The sequence below is a fragment of the Poecilia reticulata genome, chromosome 2 (genome assembly GCF_904066995.2).
Source record: "Poecilia reticulata chromosome 2, P_reticulata-male-v2, whole genome shotgun sequence".
Lineage (NCBI taxonomy): Eukaryota > Metazoa > Chordata > Actinopteri > Cyprinodontiformes > Poeciliidae > Poecilia > Poecilia reticulata.
In genome coordinates, this window is record NC_088831.1 from 16,203,428 (window position 1) to 16,221,323 (window position 17,896).

Sequence of the window (17,896 nt, forward strand, 5' to 3'; positions counted from 1 at the left end):
CTCCGTCTGGCTGACCCTTGTCCCTAATGCTGCTTGTGGTGTTCAAGGACACAATGTCAAGGCAGTGTGTGAATGGGGTGGCTGTCTGCTTTGTGAACCTGATGTTGGGAATTTGCATAAAATGTGACTTTGGGCCTTGCGGTCTTCTGTCCACGACTTTCAGTGTGCACTGGGGAGTTTTGCAGCAGAATGTAAACCTTAAAAACGTTGCACCGATGCCTCAGGGTTTTGAGCGAGTCTCTGCTCAAAGTGGAAAAGTTAAACTGCATGTGTGTCTTGTTCACGAGTTGTGGCAGGAAGGAGCAGGAGACAGATTGGGGCTTTGTCTGCTGTAATACGGGCTTTGCCCAAGCCTGATGTGGTGATGAGCAATCTGATTCAAAAAGCAAAGCTCTTGATTTTTATGGTCACGAGGCATGGATCATGAGCACATAAACAAGGTTCTGGATACAAGCGACTAAAATAAGCATCATCTGTTGGTTAGCTGTTCTCCCTGTTAGAGATGGGTGTGAAGCTTGAAGTAGAACTGCCGTCTCTCTGCATCAAAAGGGCTCTGCAGAGGCTCACAGCCCCATAATTCACTGGAGGAACCACCTATCCTCTTTAGCCTGGGAGTACCTTAACATTCCCCCAGACTTAGCTGGACAGGTTCAAATTGGGTCTGAGCTTTATTAAAGAACCTGTTAAGCTCAGGTCCATGAATGGACAAAACTATTGTCATATTTCCTATTATAAATTGGTGGCATGTAGATAAACTAAACTGAATTTTAAAAAGTTCTTAATTGATCTGATGTTGTTCTGACAGTTTAAATTTAAAGAGAATAAAAACTTTCAATCACAATGAAATTCAAATCAGTGGAATCAGAGTAATCGGATTTTATCATTTTATCAATACTTCACTGACCAACATGGTATAGTAAACATGCTTTCCTCTGACCCAGAGAAGCAGGCTGGACTTTTAATACGTATTCATGGACATGATAGAATTTCTTGAGAAAATTATCAGCGTTCCTCAGGGTGGAGCAGATGTGCATATAATGTCAAAATTTGTACTAAAAGGCGTATTTGTGGTCCAAATGTGTACTCAGCACATTTCTGATACCTTATCTGATTAGACACAAATTAATGATTTACAACTGTGATAAAGTTCTTCAACAATATATTGTAGACTTTGAACATCCACCCCTACATTAGAACAGACATTAACAGATGGCTGTAGTTTTGAGGTTTGTCTTTTTGAGCTGAGGTGCAAGAAAAATCTGCTTGATTCCCAAAGTAAACACAGAAATGTCTAGCATTTATTTATTTTATAAACATTCCCATTAGCTGAAGAAGAACTACAGGTTTTCTTACTTGAGTTCAACAGAATTATATTTACATAAAAGAAAAAAAAAATCTATACATCTACCTCTACCAAAATAAAAAGATATTTACAATTTCCCTTTACACAAACTATTATTTCTAGATTATGTAAAATTATACATAAAACTATACATCCAATTTTGACGCCCAAGCTAAGTGTTCGTCTATTACCAACACCAGAGTTCTAACCCCAACATTAGCTGCCTACATTCTGAGTAGGCAGCTAGTAGGCTAACTGTAGGTTAGTGGAGCCATGGCTGTAAATAAAGTATGTATGCAGAGAGCGAAGAGTAAGGTTTATCAAGATGTCCTCTATTAAATACTTTTGGGTCAAAAATATGGGTAAAAGTATGACATGGATTTAGTGCCACAATTAAGACTTGCACACACAACGGTGGCTACTTCCTCGTCGCAGGAAGTAGCGACGAGGAAGTAGCTACCTTCCATTCCAAAGCTAGCTACTGATCAGTTGTCAACTGGCGTTGACACTTGCATTAGCTTTGGAGAGGCTGGACGCTGACATGCCTATGGTAGCGATTAGCCTTGGATAGGCTAGCTTTAGTCCTGGACAAGCTACCATTAGCATTTGACAGGATGATCCACCAGTCGATGACCAACCTAGACATGCTAGTCTCCAGCTTCTCCAGTGGTAACACAAGGGAATGGTCTCCTTCTCGTTTGTTGGCTACTGAGTTACTGGTGCTAGTCATTAATCAGTTCATTAGCTAGCTTCAGAATGGCTATAGCTTCACACAATGAGGAAGCAGCCATTGCTGGGTGAGCAATAGTCTTTATTATGTCACTAAAAACAACATATTGGCGTTATGTACGCCTGTTGCTGTGCTTTAACTGTTGCTTTATAATAGTTCAGAGGAAGAACTAGTGTCTTTAGGAAATATTGGCTAAATACACTATTTGAATTTTCTAAATGAACAAGCAGATAAACAAGTGTGTATTGCCCAGTCTGCAATTTAGCCTTGTTATAAAACGGCTAAAATGAGGAAAATATGAAAGTATTGTCACTAAAGCAAAAAATGTTTTTTTGTTTTTTTTCCCCAAGTGTTGGATCTGTCAAAGCAGACCCAGCTAACTCCTTCCTTTCACTTGAGTGTCAGTTATTTTTATGCTAATGCAAAACCTACTTCATGAGAGCAGGAGAACTTTTTCTAAAGTTCTGGGGGGGGGTTGCATATATAAATGTGCAAAGGTCTATTTTATCTGAGAAGATACCATGGCAAACTGTTCCTATATTAAACCTAAAAATCAAAGGTCACAACATTTTCTATCATAGCTCAAATATTATGTGAATCCTGAATTGGCCCTATTGCTTGGATTCAAGAGATCCTGATGGAGTTCAGCCGTCACACTTAAAAAGGAAACCTTTCTGTTTCTGAACTCTAAGGTATTTCCTACCTTTTGATAGAATTTCTGCAGCTAACAAACAGAATTAGGGCAGAGATCTTCAACAAAAAGGATAAGCCAGGGAGGTTCTGAGAAGAGGAGCTTAATAGAAACCACACACAGCTTTTTAACTGCAGTCCCTGCTCTACACACACACACAGAAGGCCTCTACAGTAATTAACAGTGACTTCTGTTTCAGAGAAGTGAAGTGTGTCTGAGACAGTGGGACGGAGGCGGGAGGGAGAGGCAGAAAGGTTTCAGGCTCCTCCTCCAGCCTCAGCTGCCATCTCTCGCTCTCTCTGGATCACAGCAGTGTGGAGTGGACATTCCTGCCGTGCACACACACCTCTAATCAACCTGTGATCAACCCAAACTAGTCGGAGCGCGTGTGTGTAGGTGTGAGGAGAAAGGTGTGTATGTAGGATGTGTGCTTAAGGATGAAGCAGGCCCAGCGTTGCTGTGGATGGTTCCTGGACCGGTGCTGCTGCTGCTGCTCAGGTGGGACCAGAGGAATCTGTGTGTTGGCGTGTCTTTGTGTTTAAAGTTTATTTTCTGTGTGTGAGGATTGATGTGTATAACAGGTTTCTAAGAGAGCTTTAAGCTTGAAAATGTGTGTGTGCAACAGTGACTGAATGAAGTGATCAAACTGATGAAACTGTTTTCTTCTTCTATAAATAGCCATCGTTCCAGTGAAGAGAAATTTGAATGGAAAATGTGTTAAACGGGAAGCTGTGTCATGCAGACGCAACACAGGCAGACACTTTCAGTTATTGGAGAATCAGATGTTGCATTGAGCAATCTGTTTTCCTGCAGTTCAGCCTGCTCCTCCACATGGTGTGTGTGTTGTGACACAGCCTTAGGCACTTAAACTGGCTTTACTGGACTTCTTAAAGTAACCTTCAGTGAGTTCCTCAATCACAGTCTCCAGCTGCAGGCAGCAGCTGGACATGTGCTACCAAGCTGCTGTTCATTATGTGTGGATTAGTTTTTTTCGACAAGACTGAAAAAAATCAAACGCGACAAAAGTTATGCATATACAGCCCAAAAAACGCCTAATATCAAACTGTTTTGGCGCATTAGGAAAGTGATTAAAAGGAGTTTGCCTCAGTGTCACTGTCAGGTTTAGCTCTGACATGTACAAAACGGTGTGCAGCGAGAGAGCCGCACTTCACCACACCCAAAGCAAGACTTTAAGTTTAAGATGGCGTTACCTTAATGCCTGAACAGGTTGGTTGGGATGGATTAGTTTTCTATGGCTCTTTGGTTTTTTTTTGGGGTTTTTTTTGGTTTATAGTTCTAAGGCCACAAAAAAAAAAAACCTGACAAAGATTGGGAATGAAAGGAATTAGCTGGCTCGTTTGCAGGTGTAGCTATATTAAATACTATACCAGTGAATTCCTCTGACTTTGATGGCGGTCGGAACATATTCAAAGCTGTTGACATTTCAGACCAAGATCTCCTCTTGCTGAAGGCTTTCCTTTGTGGGAATTAATCTAGCTTTTTTAGCCTCCTGGTGACTCAGGCAGGTGGAGTGAGAACCTCCCTTGCTTTCTGGATCATTTGCATTTGGAAAGACTGTTTTCTAAGAGCGGGCCTAAAAACAGCCCCGCGCTGTTTTTATGGAAGCTCAAGTCATTAAAAAAACGTCACAAACAACTTGGCTGACAGAAACAAGATCTTTCTTTCTGTACTGCTGATGTTTTTCTGGACGTGTGTGCATGAGGAAGATAATTTTACACCACCTATAGACTATTTTCAGTGGATGAATGTAACATTAAAATGACTGAACCTGTTCCACCAGCCACAATTCTGTGCTTAGTTCAGTAAAGACTGACCTGTGTTAGTGGTACTGTCTAATTCTGTAGATGCTTCTCCAGTTTTCATAAATGCACACAGACTCCCCTCAGAGGAAAAGGAGCTGAGAAACACTCAGTACAGTACAGTTGGTAAAGTGAACAGAAAGGTGACTTGAGCTTTAGGCCCAATTCTGCTCAAATGTTGAAATTCAAACATTTAAACTCATTAAAGCTCCTGTAAAAAAAAAAGGAAACATTACAAGCTCTGTGTCCAGCATCTCGCTGTGCTGATCTGCTGTCAAATGCTTGTACCTTAACATATTAATGGAAATAAGCCAGGGAGCCTGAGAGCTGCTCCTGACCTGCGTCCATGTTGGACGTATGGCTACTCGGTGGATTACATACCAACTTCCTCCTCTCACATGTTGCTCCAAGGCACTTCAGACTACACTTTCTGCCGATCTGTGTGTTGATGTGTGAATGTGTGTGTATTAGTTTTTAGCTGAAACCTCCTCTTTTCCAGTGCTTGGCCTTTTCCAGAGGGTTTGAACTCTCAGCCGTTGCTGGAGGCGTGGATTCTGTTGAGGTTTTAAAGGATTGGTTCTGATTTTATCACAGTGGTCTCGGACTGCAGTTCTCAAAGCCAAAATCCTGCAACTTTTTCTTGTGTCCCTTGTCCTCCACTTGAATCAAATGGTGAAACTGCCTCTCTAGCCTGCAGTCGACCTTTATACACAGATCTGCAAATCACTTCATATTGGAGCCAGGTGTGCTGAAGCAAATAGAGACATCAGAAAAAAGTTGGTTCTTCAGGACTGCTGCTTGAGACCACTGTTTTACTCGATCACTAACTTCTGGCTGAGACGTATGGAATGATCCAGCTTGACTGTGAAGCAGTGGTGCCATGAAACGTATTGAACTTGCATGCGCTGTGAACAACCATGCTGTTAATGAGACATGGCTGTCAATGAGGGGCCACAACGTCTTTGTACAGTTTAAACTTGCTCAGACTTTAATAGTGATGGAGGCGTGGCCAACACCTGCTGAATGCCTTTGTTCCTCTGCTGCCATTGCCAAACTACAGCCATAGGCAGATTACAATTTTAAAACAGAGTAAAAAAAAAAAAAAAGACATCTTTCACAACTGTTCGCTGATTGGCCCGAATGAAATTCATCTTCAGAAATCCAGCTCTATAGGAGAAATCTCAAGTGAGAAGGTAGATGAGAATCGAATGGAATATTGTTGGAAAGTGATGGTCAGGCTACCACTTTTTATCTGTTTAGCTGTAACTAATATAATTGAAGCACCTTTGTGGTAAAGTTAAATCTTTTCCTCATTACATTCTACTCTAACTAGTCTCTCTACTTTGTGTTAAACCTGAAATCTGAGGAAAGAAGACTAAGGAGGAGGTGTGACTAGGTAAATCCATTTTTAGAAGCTGGTGTATTGTTCTCCTTTTGATGTGAAACCGGTTCATGTCTGAGTTCACATTTTCTTCCATAGTGTCATAGTGGATTTCTGGCGGCATACAATTTAATCAGATCTAAATAGTTTCATTTTGTCAGTTCACTTTGGGTGGAACTGTTCAGTTAAAGGGATGTCAACTATGTGTGTGTGTGTGTGTGTGTTTGTGTATATTTGTATGGAAACACTGTTATTCAGATCGTAGCCAAAGGTCCATTCTGCTCCATGTAAGGACACACTGTGGACTTTGCCTTCATGTTAGCCGTGTGTGTAAAGTGTTGCTTGGTATGTAAATCAACAGGTTTGACTGGTTTCTATGAAACTGTTCTTGATGTAACTCGGGTTTCTATATGCCCAAAACCAGCTCATTGTAAAGATCCTTAAAACAATTAAGTTTTGGCCATAATACTTAAACTTAAACCGTGCTCAAGTTTTAGTGTTTGTTACATCTGAAGACCAAATGGTTTTTACCTGTACAGTAGAAGAACGAGTCCCTACTGGCTAAGCATCTCCTTGCTGGCTCATCTATCCATACCACACTATCTGTCTTTTTCTATGTAATACTCCATATGATGTCAATGAACTCTGCAGCTTCCCTTAAAAACAAAACTTAGGCATAATGAACCCGTCTGACAAGAACTGAGCCAGGTTGGCTCGCCTGGTGTGACGCCTGCTAGTCTAAAGGGTGAAACACATCAGTGGTGTGAGACGCTTTCAGTTTTATTTGCAAGCACCTGAAGAACGACTCGGTTATCAGATCTGTCTTTCAGAACTTTACATTCCATGTGTTCATGGGTCGAAAGAATGAGTGTGATGCATTATATGTGGTGTGTTTATCCAACTCCCTGACCAACCAGTGACTTATCACTACATCACACCCTGAGCTGGAGGTCAGCTAACCTTTACACAGGTTGTTACAGAGCAGAAACTACCTCCAGGCCAAACAGTGGCAGGTTTTATTTGTCCCACTCGCTGCTTTGGTCCTTAATAGACAACACTGATGACGAGACATCTGACTCCTTCCTTAATGTGTTTTCTGATGGAGGCTTGAAATGGTCTTGCAATTTTTGCAGTTTCTGAGTGTAGCTCATTACGATACAGTCTTAAATGCTTTTCCCATCCTAACCTCTCCCACTGTAAAATGATTAACTTGAGAGTTTGGAAATGGCTCTGAAATTCCTTCCCTGATTTATGTGGAGCAGCAATTGTCTCTGATGTAATCGATGGCGCCTCTCCTCCTGCTTCCAATCTGCTAAAGCTAAAAATTTAGAGAAGTAGTCACACTTGCTTATGCTCAGTTATTGTTTCACTCTTGAATCTTACAAAAGCAGCAAAGAATCAGAGGATATTTTTGTCTTCCTGATTTGTAAATCAACAGACTTTAAAGTGGCTAATCCACTGATGTGTAAGCGGTAGTTTAACCCTGGAATCATCGGATTCTGATTGGACTTTGCTTCTCAAACAAGAATGTTTTTCGAAGACGTGCTGATCACACACCCAAACATTGGGAACTGGGCCACCTTTAGTTTTTTACTTTCCTTAACAAGGGCCTTGATTAGTTGGCTTTATCAGTGGAGGTGTTGTATATCCATAAAAACCCTGTAAAATATTAAATATTCCATCATCCAGGATGCAATCCCTGCTGCTGACTTAGACTCAAGGTTTAGCAGTAAATTCTCCTTTTGTTTTTTTAAATCTGAAACTTGTTTCCTGTAATACGAGTTTCCATGAAGGCTACTGTTTATTGGAGTCCTGTCACAAAGTATCATTTCTGACCACAAGAACTTCTTCACAGCTTTGCCTTTGCTTTCTCTTTTTTCACCAAGCAGAGCATAGCTTTCTCCCAGACGTTAGTAGGAAGATTCAGATAACATTTGTTGCACTGAATTTACACTGATAAACTCTCGGGCAACCAGACTTGGTGAGTGCATGTGTGAACCAGCCTGCAGCATTAAAAATGAGTCCCGATGAGTCAAGTAAGGCCAGAAGCTTAGAATTTGCAGTTTATAATAAATCTAATCTTTTGTAATTATTAATTTTTTTTTTGTTTTGTTTTTGTTTTGGTTAACCGCTAACTGAACATGATCTACTTTACTTTAAAGTAGTTTGCGTCGTCTTAGATTCTTGTTAATTGCCGATATGTTGGTGTCACACAGTTGTGGCAGTAGCTGTTAGCATGGTTAGCATGTCCCATTCCACCACATCCCAAAGAGGCCATGTTGGATTGAGATCTGGTTACTATGGAGTACATGGGAGTACAGTGAACTGACTGTGATGTTAAATGAAGCAGGTGGAGATGGACTGAGCTTTGTGACGTGGTGCCATTATCCTGCCTGAAGTAGGCATAAGAAATCTGCTGCAACAATTCAGGCTGAGACGTTCAAGGCATGGCCAGCTGAGACTAGTTGACCAAAAATGTATCAGGACAATATTGCTTAGTAATGGCAAAATCAATAACATTTTAGAGAGCCGGTGCAATTAGAAGTCTCAGTTAATAAAAATAATCTGTTTTATATATTAAAGCCCTTTATGTCTCCAACTGAAATCTCAACGGGCTCATCCACATGCTGATGATGGTCAGCTACTTTATAGTAGCCACAGCTGCCCTGGTGCAGGCTGACAGAAGAAAGGCTGCAAATGTTGCACCATCAGCCCTTCTGACCAACACCAGCAGGCAGGGTGGGTGAAGTGTCTTGCCCAGGGACAGAAACGGCGAGGGCGGGCAGACCGGGAATCGAGCCGGCGATCCACAGAACAAACCCCTACCGCCGTCACCGCTGTCTCCAGCTTTCTTTTCTCGTCTGCCAGGGATGGCAGTCAGTGTCGTCTAAAGTTTTTGAAGCAGTTTTGAATTCCAGGCCAGTCTATCTGGAACAAACTATCATGCTACATTATGTCCAGACTGTTAAATCCCCTTTTTTCTACATTCTGATGCTCTTTGAAGTTCAGCCAGTCATCTTGACAACATCTACATTCCTGTGGTTGGTTGACTCACTGTTTGTCTTAAGCAGCTGAACATGCATACCTATAAGTAGCTGGGGAGTTTAAATCAATTTGACTTGACCCAGCCCTTGCTTCACAAGTTCTACTAAAAATGTGAAATCCTGTCATTATTCAGCGGTGGGAGAGATTCATGTCACACGTAGGTCTCACTGTTGATCATGTTTCTGCTAAATATGGTGTGTGAGCTCATGTGTAACCCCTGTTGTCATTCTGACTGGGAAAATTTCTCTCCAAAAGTTTCAGTAAAAATCTGTTTCACACTCAGACAGTTGCTGTCTGGTGTGTTGACCTAAATGCATCAGGCCAATTCATTTCTCAGGGCCTCAAATCTCCATTTACATCCATACAGAAAGTCAACTGACTCAATTTTAGTTTTGACTTTAAATTCTGAAATAAAGCTACTTTTTGTGGTTGATGCTCTTTTAGCAGCGATTGCAGAGGTTGTATGCATAAATATGTAGATCTAATCAGATAGTTGTAAACGGCTTGTAAGCAAATGTCTGTCTTGGTTTACCTGCCTTAAGTTTGCCAGAAACAAATGCAAGAAGAAACGTGCTGCAGCTGCAGTCTGTAATAACTTTCAGTGTTTCTTTCTCCAGTTGTATTTTCTTAGGTTGCCTTCCCTCCATCACATGTATCCACTGAGCTTTCGGTTGCTAGATATGTAAGGCGGAGAGCAGAGGGAGGTATGACAGGAATGTCATCTTCCCAGATTAGTGTCTCTTCCTGTCATTGACACAAAAGCATGTGGGGAGGAAGGCGGTACGAGTGTGGTGTTTGTACTTTCCTCATTCTATATTTATAATAACCATGATAAAACTTTTTCTTCACTCGCATTCATTCCATCTAGTTGAATGTGAGAATTACAGTACGAGTGTGTGTTTGTGTGTGTGTGTCAGGTGTGATCACTGCTGAATTGGTCTGATTCGCTCCTGTTTGCTGGAGGAAGCCCAGCCAGCGTTGGGACAGTTTGTGAGGCGGAACCAGATATGAAGCCGCCCACTCTGGGTCACATGTGGACGCCATCTTATTCAGCTTCGTATCCACGGGAACACCTGGGAGGTGCACCTTTTTTCAGATTAGAGTTTGACATTCCCTTGATGCTGCTTGAAGCCCAGTACAACCTTGTTTTTTATGACACCAGATGTACACAGACATTGTAAGGATATTTCTCAAACTACAGTTTTTCTGTCTTATGTCAGTCAGGGGACCCAAAAATATTTGTCTAAATGTCAAATGTCTAATTTAGATGCTTCCATACACATCATTTCTGTATTTGGTAGAATTGCCTTTTAATATATGACTTGAGTCAAATGCTTTTCTATAACAAGCTTCTCACCATAGCCTTGGGAATTTTGCCTGCAAAAGTAACTAAAATTGTTCTGAGACTGAGAACAGGGCTTTGTAATGGTAAATCCAAAACTAATTTGTTGGTGAGCTTATAATCATTGTTTAATTGGAAGACCAAACTAGACCCAATCTTTAACTTCCCGAATGATTTATTGAGACATCGTGAGCTTTTATTTTGCATGTACCCATTTAAAAAAACCTCTATCCTTCCAATACAACCAGGTTCAGGATGGAAGGCCAGTGACTAAAGGTTGAACAGAAAACGGCAATAAGTACAGAGTAACAACAATAATATATGCAAGATGAGGAATAATATAGATGAGAAATGGTATTCGGTGTGTGTGTGTTGTTCTCCAGCTCACTGGTCATAATGATGGTGCAGCAAAGCTAAAGAACAAACCAGAACTGTTCAACATGAGAGAAGATCTGCCTTCCATTGTTCTATTAGGAACCTCCAGAAAACTGCAGTCTGTCGGCAACTGTGGTTGTAAACTGTCTTTACAACCAGAATCTTGTTAGATTCTGGTTGTAAAGAATTCTACCAGTCCAGGCTAGAAGGATCACATCCCTTCAAACGCTTTTTTTTTTTTTTTAGGTGAAAGACATCAGTGATGATTTGTATCTTCAATACATGTTTCTTAACTAATTGATCTTATTTGATTTGTGAGGCTTCTTGAGTATCATAAGCAAATGCTAAGCATGCATTCATTGGCAAAGGGGATTTTGGAATCTATCCAGTTCTATGCAAATGAGGGGGAAAAAGAGAACCTGAAAATGTATTTGAATTTCTCTACATGAACATAATCTATTGGCGTCAACCAACTCTTTCTGTAGTTATGTGAACTAAAAACTGTTGAGTTGAATACATGCCAACGCCACACCAGAGAGGTACGATTTCCTGCTTTATTCTCAACGGTTGGGGCAAACAAGAGGCAACAGGAAATGAGGTGTGCCTGTGTGCTGTCTTTAGAGACATTCAGACTCATTTCATAAGTGCAACATACATCAGGTGTGTACAGATGTGCATGAAGTGGACAAAAACCCTTGTTCTACTGTATTCAGTCTGCTTCTTCTGTGTGTGTGTGTGAGAGAGAGAGATTAAAGGTAGTGAGTGATGGTAGTTTTAACAGTAGATGGTCTGTTTCTGCAGAACAAAAGCTTTCTTGTTGTCTCACCTGACTGACCGTCGGTGTGGAGTCGTAGTGAAGCTGCTGCTGACATCACAGGACCAGGCCCAGCACAGACTTTCTGCTAATGATGATTGTTTGCACTCCATTATATCTCTTTTCATCAGAAGGCTTACCGATATTGGTGAACACTGTAGATGCTATGTAATAACCCATAGATTAAGAGGGCAAAATACTACAACATTACATAATGTAATTTTTTTTTCCTAGTCTGATTCCAGTTCAACCAGTTGGTCAGCATAAAGCTTAGCCAATTCACTCAGCCCAATAAACACACAAAGTATTTCTAGGTCTTTACTTTTTACAAATTTTCCAACCAAGAAATGCAAATATATGAACTTGAAGAAACATTTATTTTTTACTTACTTTACATGTGAAATTCTAAAGTGTTTATTTTGTTCAGCTCCCAACTTTTTTTCAGTCTTCTCACTGATCATCAGTTAAATCCTGTCTGGACTTTGATTGGACCACTGTAGCGCGCTATAAACTTTCATTGACTACAAACTAAATCCTGATATTTTAGCTTCATCCTTAAACTTTAACCAACGTCCCTGAGCATGCTAAACAAACATTCCCACAGCATCATGCTTCCACCACCATGTGTAGGAATGTTTTGAGGGTGATGTGCTGTTAGGTTTTTGCCACACATCATGTGATAAACTGTGAACGTCAACAAGCCTCAGTTCATGAACAGAACTGCATTTGGACTCGGATTGCTACTTGGATTATTTTGAAGGCAATTTGTTATACTATGATTTGCTGTACAATTTGTTTGTTTCTACAATTTGTCGCACAAATGATTTAGGGATATTAAATAAAACCCATGCAACTCAACACTGTTCAACAGTTATGTTGTCCAGTGTTGAGTGGGTAGATGTGGGACGGTATGACTGGAAAGCGATGTATAAATTCATCCATTTACAATTTTGTTCTACTTTGGGTTGGTTTTTCCACATAACATTCTGTCAAATATTGGAACTTTTCTTTTTTTCTAATGAGTTGGATCCAATTTACTTTTCTCCCATGCTCTTTGTGGACATGAAGTTTCAGGTTTACCTCTGGTGTATCTGCAGCGTGGGACATTTGGCACAAAGACCACAGGTGCAGAGATTATTCTTTTATAAATGTATGTCTGGTTACAAGGCTATTGTCTCTATTTACTCTTTGCAAAATAGCTTTTAAGATGTCATCCAAAGAATGAGGGGAAACTGGAAACTTCTCCCTGCGCTGGTGAGTGTGTCTCTTCCAGTAGCTGACCATAGCATTCTGCAGTATCACTTCTGCCTGTGGGAGAAGATGATGACATCATGACAGTTCTCAGTTATGGTGTGACTCGTGAGGTTTTGATGGCTTTCTGTGGTCGGCCAGCTGCCACAGCCTCTCGGTGACTGGTTGTTATTGTGCTGAAAGCACAAAAGAACAGCCCCAGGTGATGAGGTGACCTCTGACCTGCCTTCTCTCTTACCAACACACGGCTATGTCTGCAGCAGCATTTCGTGTCAGGAATATTTAGCATCTTCTCATATTTATAAGGCTGAGGAGTTTTAGGCTCATGGTCCTACAGCTGAATGAAAACTTCTCCACTGGCATGAACATTGAACTGATGCATTTGTTCCCAACTGATGTTGTTTCTACAGATGAAATTACATACAACATGTAAACCGTTTGCGCTGTGTGGTTCTGTGTTGTCTGAGTCGGTGGAAAACCTCCTTAGCACTGTGCAGCACAGCTAATGTTTAGAATAGTTTTATCTGGGCTTCACTGCTGACACAGTCCGATAAAGTAAACACACCAGCAACCATATCTTCCTTTGCCACACAGGAGGGGACAGGATGGACTCAATAAATGAGAAATGCAACCCAGTAACTGGAAGACAAACCTCAGACGAATAAAGAATAAAATAAAACCTGAGAGCAGGAACATAAACATGGCAGCTGTAGGTTTACTGATGCATTCTGATGTTTACTGCAGCCAAGACCAAAATCTAAGACTCACATGGGTTAGTGATACAATTCTAAGCAACCAAATATATATATGTACTTGTTCTTGGTTGGGTGTTGATCATGATTTCCAATATTATTTGTTTGATAAAAGAATGATAATTTTTTTCTTTAATTACAGAAATATACATAGACTAAAATCACAATGCCTTTTAAGAACCTGGAAAAGTCCATATGATGATGTCATGACTTTGTATATTTATGATGGGTTACGTAAAGACATTTGAGTTAAATGGGAATAAAGATAGCACTACATGTATTTTAAGGCAACAACTTAAACACACTTTATATTGTGATTTTGGGAAAAAAAAAAAAAAAAGAATTGTAAACCCACAAAGCTCTGGTTTATCCTTGGGTGTAACTCTGGATGCCTGAAGTTACCAGATTTGTTTCTTCAAATAATAATATGCAAGTAAATGGACAGAATGTCCAGTCATCATAATAAAGGTATTAATTTAAGAAAATGCCTCTATTAATTTATTATTCCCCCTAGTTGTCCTTCTCTCAATAGACAACTAGGAGGAAAATATATATATTTTTGGGTCTAGGAGCTTAACATTGACAAGCTTTAGTATTTTTTTGAAGTTTGTTCCAATCTTTTGCTGAACCATAGTGCAAAGAGTTCTCTGAATTTTGAAATAATTTTGGGAATATTGAGCACGATGTGTAGGGTTGAGTGTGTTCTATTGGGAGTCAAAAGAGTTGGTAACAAATTGAAAAGATGGGCCGGGGATAAACCTTGTAGTCATTTGTAGGCAAACGCATACAAATGATTTTTTTATTTTTTTTTTATTTTTAAGTATGAACAGTTAATAGAAAAGTACAGTGATGTGTGTGAAAAGAGTCATTAGCTGTGAAACATAAAGCAGCATATCATCACACTTGATGGTGTGCATAGCATCAAGTTGCTAAAGTGAGGACAGGAGCTGATCCATAAGTGATATCACTAGTGATGTAGTCAAAGATGGACATGATTGACATTTGGAATTCCCAAGTATTCAGGAATTTGCCCAATAATTGTACCATTTGAAGTAGTGATGTTTTTTGTGATTTTTTTTATTATTTTTTTTTTGTAAAAAAAAAAAAAAAAACTTTGAAAGAAAATATTAAAACTCTCTAAGTTTTCTGGGGATGGGCCATAAAGAATGTCATCTGCATAGAGGTGAATGGATGAGCATAAAGCTGCTGTAGATGGTTTTTTATATGAACAGGAAATGGAGTAGGTCCTAGAATGGATCCCTGAGATCTCCATGGTGATGGGGAGAGTTTGTGAAATGACAAGTTTAGATAATGTCTCCTATCTGAAAGGTAGCTTTAAACCATCCAAGTTAGTTGGCATTTATCCCTGGTAGCTCATTTGGTAGACTAGAATGATCAAGTGTAGTCCTGCTGCCACCAGCACTAGCACATCCAAATTATTCTGTGGAGAAAGTCGAAACCAAAAGAACAGCTGGCTCTCACTCCTGCTGCTCATTTTGTTTTCTAGGGGATTAGCATCAACTTCTCCATTCATTCTACAACATAAATGTTCATCCTTCTCTCCATAGACAACCAGAAAGGAAAAAAACTATTTTTGGATCCATGAGCTATAATAACCAACTTATTTTTTCCTGGAGTACTTTTTCCAGTAATAATCTTTAGTCAACAGGTATTTGTTGGATCTAAAATCTCCACATATTTTCTTTGCAAATTATCTGCAGCAGAATGTTAACCCTGTTTTAAATTCAGGGACAGTTTGAGTTTCCAGTGCCTATTTACGTTTCCCATCATCTTAAAAACCATCATAGTAAACAAACTGCTTTTTTTTTTTGTCTTTGCGTTGATTCTTCATCTTTAAATCCATCTGACATTAGCAGGCTTTGTGGTACATGGAACATGTCCAGAACTCCCTCCTGAGCCTGAACCATTTTATTCCTGCACAGGCCGCAGCAGCTCCAGCGCACCGCTAGCAGCTGTGTGAGAGCGCAGCTGATCCACCACACTCCTTACACATGACCGCTGCCGACGGCCACACTGTCAGATGAGCTCACCAGTTACTGACTGGAACCACAAAGTTCATCCGAACTGAAACATTCAAACCTATTCTACACACAGAAAAATGAACTCGCATTTAGTCGTTAGTTTAATGTGACTCATGTGGACACGATTAGAATGGGGGAGGGAAAAAGTGAGTCTGTCACACCCCAGTAATGAGTCACTGCAACAGAAGCATGGAGGTTATTTTATCTCCATCAGACATGAGACCAGCTGCTAAAAACGGCAAAAACCTGAATGACTGAAGTAGGTCTTTAGTTTTTGCAACAGGAAATGTTTTTGTCTGACAGCTGACTAAAATCAGAGTGCTCATCTGATGGTAACAGATGAGCACTCTATCAGTTAAACAGAGCATGATGTTCCCTTGTCTGATGTTCACCTGCAATTTCTTTATCCACTTACGCATACAGTGCTGTGGGAAAATTATTAAAACTGTATCTACTCCAATATGTGGTCACGTCTTTTGAAATAAATATTCTAGTCTAACCCAGCCTGGAGCAGTGTTCGACCTGCAGAATCGATAAATAACTTCCGCAGAACCTACCTGACCAGATAAAGTAGTTGGTAACGCTTTTACAAGTAACGCATCATGCCCTGATCTGAAGACATTCAACAGATGAGGAATGGTTGCTGAGTCATATAGTCATTTCTAAGACTTTGGGACTACAGTGCTCCACAGTGAAAACTGTTATCCACATATGAAGAAAACACCGGAGAGTGGAAAACCCTTCAGAAGAGGCCAGCATACCAAACCTACTCCAAAAGAACCCCGGCTCATCCAGGAGGTCACAGAAGAACTCAGAACATCTAAACCAGAGGTGCTCAAGTCCAGTCCTCGAGAGCCACCGTCCTGCAACTTTTAGATGCATCCTTCCTCCAACAGACCTCGATCAAATGGCTGAATTCCCTCACCAGCAGTCACTCGGCTCTGAACAGGCCTGGTAATGAGACATTCATTTGATTCAGGTGTGTTGGAGCACACCTGAATCTAAAGCTCTGCAGGTCTGGCTTAGTGTAATTAAGGTCTGAGTTCATGATTCAACAGTCAAAAAGAGGTTGGACTAAAATGATATTATTGACGTCCAAAATCACTGCTGAGCCAGAAGAACTTAAAGCATCATCTCATATTTTAGAAAAAAAAACATCTTGATGATCCCAAGAAATTGTACTATGCACTAAAGCGACAACACTGAAACTTTTTAGTGGCTGAATTTCTATCAAAGCATTAAAGCCTTTCAAAAAGGACATTATACATACAGTCAGACAAGGTGGTGGTAGTGTGATGCCATGGGGTCACTTTAGCTCTCTAGGACTTGGTAAACTTGACATCATAAAATCTTGATGGTGGTGTTTGTTGCTATAATTGGTATAACTTGTTAAAAGTTTGACTGTAAATTATCTTTTGAAATAGGGTTGGTCAGGAGAGCTTTTTGTGCTAATGAATGAAATCGTCATTTCAGCTTTTTTTAAAATTTGTTTATCTTGTTTGTTGTTTTTTTTGTTTGAGATCAAAACAAAAGAAATGTGTAAAGCTTCAAATAACTTTTATTGCCACTGTGTACATTTCCAATCTGGAGGAACCGTTTCATTGTTGTAGAACAAGCAATAGAAATGAAATAAGGAAACAATACTTTTACATAGAATGACATTTGACATTCAAGAATATATAGAAATTTTTCATATGTACATTTTAAAAAGGTTGGTTACAAAAATGTAAGGGATCAAATTATTGGTTTAGTCAAATTTCTTTGTCCAACTGATTGAATAACCAAATGACTGATTCTGAGCTGCACTGAAGCTGATTTTAGTTCACTGTGGCACTGTGTCTTATGGTGAGTGATCAACTTCTGTTAAAAATTATTAGACCAACTTTGACCTTTTATTGTATAAGATAATGCTGGAAATGATTACGTCTTGTGCCCAACCTCTTGTTGCGCACGGCAAACTAAAATGCAAGTCTTTTTACTTTCATCTTCACTCCAAACCAGAAGCCTCCATCCTTAACCATGAAAAGTGAAAGTGTAAGTTGACTTGTGACTGGACAGGTTCAACAAGCTTTGACACATTGCGCTGCTTCTGATTTTAGACCGTAGACTATTGTTCATGCAGGCGTAGGAGAGGGGTTTTTCTCTTCAAATTACATAAGGGAAGAATTTGCCAACTTGGCTTGTATGGCTTCAACATGCTCTCAGTAGGACATTCTCGATCAGTCTCTGGACGGTAGAATGTAATGAAGGTTCTGCAGTAGGATGCTGTGCAACAGTGCGTTCAGTGACCCCTCCCTCTGACATACCTGCT

The 17,896-nt window shown here is 40.1% G+C and overlaps 1 protein-coding gene across 2 annotated transcripts in view; it reads left to right on the forward strand.

The window, feature by feature from the left end:
- kalrna (kalirin RhoGEF kinase a) overlaps positions 1–17,896 on the forward strand; it is a 151,153-nt gene that overhangs the window by 105,162 nt on the left and 28,095 nt on the right. The gene's annotated exons all lie outside the window — the stretch shown is intronic.